Source organism: Arachis ipaensis, chromosome B8, assembly GCF_059453495.1.
Source record: "Arachis ipaensis isolate K30076 ecotype BB chromosome B8, ASM5945349v1, whole genome shotgun sequence".
Classification (NCBI taxonomy): Eukaryota; Viridiplantae; Streptophyta; class Magnoliopsida; order Fabales; family Fabaceae; genus Arachis; species Arachis ipaensis.
Window position 1 is genome coordinate 100,231,019 of NC_142443.1, and position 3,455 is coordinate 100,234,473.

Below are 3,455 nucleotides of genomic sequence, written 5' to 3' on the forward strand. Positions count from 1 at the left end.
GCTCAATCCTTCAATCCCTGTGGGATCGACCTCACTCCCGTGAGTTATTATTACTTGATGCGACCCGGTGCACTTGCCGGTTAAGTTTGGGTGTTTTGGAAAAATTCGTTTTTCCGCGAAAATATCCCATCATGTTTTTGGCGCCGTTGCCGGGGATTGATTAGATTGACAATGATTAAGTGAGGTGGTGATCTAGATCTAGCATTTTTATTTTCTGTTCCTTTAATTTTCAATTAACCCACTAACTGTTTGAATTTTTGCTTAAGCTAACTAAAACTTCATTCTAGCAATAGATTGAAGTGTCACTGGTTTGTGTGTTTCTTATGTTCTGCTTGTATGTCAGGTACAAGAAGAAATACACCCATCTTTCATGAACAAGACGAAAGAACTCTTAGAAGGTTAAGAAGAGCTGAAAGAGGAAAAAATATTGTTGGAGAAGAGGAATCAGAAGAAGAATTCCAAGATATGGAGGAACATTCAACCAATCCACCAGTTGGAGTAGACAACAACAATAACAATCCACCCCAGAGGAGAGTTTTAGCTTCCTATACTTTTGCAAATCCTAGATATTGTGGAAGTAGCATCTTAACTCCAAATGTCAATGCAAACAATTTTGAACTAAAGCTACAACTCATCACTTTGGTTCAAAACAATTGCTCTTTTGGTGGAGGACCACTTGAAGATCCGAACCAACACTTATCCACCTTCTTGAGGATTTGTAACACTGTTAAAACTAATGGTGTGCCTCCTGACAGCTACAAGCTATTGCTATTCCCATTTTCTCTCAGAGACAAGGCCACTCAATGGTTGGAATCCTTTCCAAGAGACAGCATCAACAATTGGGATGATTTGGTAACCAAGTTCCTTGCCAAATTTTACCCACCTCAAAGGATCATAAGGTTGAAGACTGAGGTACAAACATTTACACAAATGGAGGCGGAACCCATCCATGAGGCATGGGAGAGATACAAGGCTCTAATCAGGAAATGTCCTCCTGAAATGTTCACTGAGTGGGATAAGCTGCAGAATTTCTATGAGGGCTTAACATTGAAATCTCAAGAAGCTTTGGATCATTCAGCTGGAGGTTCCTTGCAACTCATGAAAACTGCAGAGGAAGCTCAAAATCTCATTGATATGGTGGCTAACAACCAATATTTCTTTGCCCACCAAAGAAACCGCCAACCATCACAAAGAAGAGGAGTAATGGAGCTAGAAGGAGTGGACTCAATCTTGGCTCAAAACAAGATGATGCAGCAGCAAATTCAACAACAATTTGAACAAATGGCCAAGAGGATTGATAGTCTCCAAGTTGCAGCAGTTAACACTAGCCAACCATCAACCACACGGGGACAAAATGAAGAAACTCAAGAAGAACAACAACAAGAGCAAGTACAGTATATGCACAACCAAGGACCAAGTGAAGTGTATGGTGATACATACAATCCATCCTGGAAGAACCACCCAAACCTCAGATGGGGAGATAATCATACCCAAAACCAACAACCATGGCAGAGGAACTCAAACCAAAACAACCCAAGAAGCAACCAAAATCACAACCAGCAGCAGACTAACCAAAACCCCTACAGAAAACCTCAAAACAACTACCCCAACCCCAACCAGTACCAATCTAATAACCCACCCACCAACCAAAATGCCTACCATCCACCACCCACATCTCATAACCCATCTCAAGTATCACCTGAAGCCCAAAGAATCACTAACTTGGAGGCCGTGATAGACAAAATGTTGAAACACCAGGAAATGACAACCAAGAATCATGAAGCATCCCTGAAGAGCCTAGAGAGATAGATGGGGCAAATCTCCAAGCAGATTTCTCTTGAGAGACCCTCAAGCTCTCTGCCGAGTGACACGATTCCAAATCCAAAGGAAGAATGCAAGGCGATACAATTAAGGAGTGGGAGAACATTGATGAGCAATAATGACACTATAAAGAAGCAAGCAGAGAGCAGCAAAAGTGCAATAGAAGATGAAGAGCAAACAAAGGCAGATGAAGCCAAGGATCAAGTTGTGATGCCAAGCAAGAGAATTGAGAAACTCAAAGAAAAAGACAACCAGCCACACGATTCAACAGAAGTGACTCAGGGACAGCAGCAAATAGGAAAGAGCATCATACCTCCACTGCCATATCCCCAGAGGTTCAACAAAGAAACCAGGGACCAGCATTTTCACAAGTTCCTTGAAACTTTCAAAAAGCTGGAAATCAATATTCCTTTTGCTGAAGCACTTGAGCAAATGCCTCTGTATGCCAAGTTTTTGAAGGAGCTTATCAACAAGAAAAGAAGTTGGGATGAGAAGGAAACCATACTGCTCACTGAGGAATGCAGGGCTTTGATTCAAAAAGGGTTTCCCCCTAAGCTTGAAGATCCAGGGAGCTTTTTGCTACCTTGCACCATTGGGGAATTAACCATCACTAAAGCAATGTGCGATCTAGGAGCAAGTATCAACTTAATATCATCCTCCTTGGTAAAAAAGCTGCATATAGAGGAAGTTAAACCAGTACAGATATCTCTAGAGCTAGTAGATAAGTCAACAGTATACCCCAGGGGTATGATTGAAAACCTTCTGGTCAAGGTGGACAATTTCATATACCCTGCAGATTTTGTGGTTCTAGATTCAGAAGGGGATGATGGTGACTCTATTATTCTGGGAAGGCCATTCTTGGCCACTGCTAGAGCTATCATAGACATAGAGGAAGGAGAATTAACTCTTAGAATGCATGATAAGAGTGTCACTCTGAAGGTGTTACCAGAAGCACAGTTTGGTAATGAAAAGAAAAACTATATGGAACTTGACAAGGAAGAATCACAGTTAAAGGAAGAAAGCAACAAGGCGATTCACAACAACACCCCAAGGCAAAAGATTGTGCAAACTGATGAAGAAGTCCAAGAGAATATTGGAGTATTAGCCACTGAAAGGATGAAAGATCCCCAAGGTAAGCCTACGGCCAGAAAAGAAAGGTCAACGAAAGAAAGGATGAAACGCAGAAACAAAACAAAAAGGGGTTGGAAGAACAGGAAGATTCCAACAGAGGGGCTTTCCAAATGTGACAAAGTGCAACTGACATATCAACAGCTGGGAGCAAGCCAACAGACTGATGACTATTACACTGTCAGCAACATACTCTCGTTGGAACATGCTGAAATTGAACACCAGAGAACAAAGAGGAGGATCACAGTCAGGGGAGACAAGTTGAGGCACTACAATCCTCAACCACCATAAAAGAAAGCTCCAATGTCAAGCTAGTGACAATAAAAGAGCGCTCCATGGGAGGCAACCCATGATTTAAGATTTATGTCATTTTAAATTCAATAAGCTATGATCATCTGAGCATGAAATTTGTTTTCATGGACGAACTCAATGAATGCATGCAATTTTTTTTCATATGCTAAGACTTCTAAAGTTTGGTGTGCCTTCAAAGCACACCAAACCAGTGT

At 41.5% G+C, this 3,455-nt stretch overlaps 1 pseudogene; it reads left to right on the forward strand.

The window, feature by feature from the left end:
* Positions 1 to 930: 930 nt before the first annotated feature.
* On the forward strand, positions 931 to 3,240 carry LOC148549007 (uncharacterized; annotated as a pseudogene).
* The last annotated feature ends 215 nt before the right edge of the window (positions 3,241 to 3,455 follow it).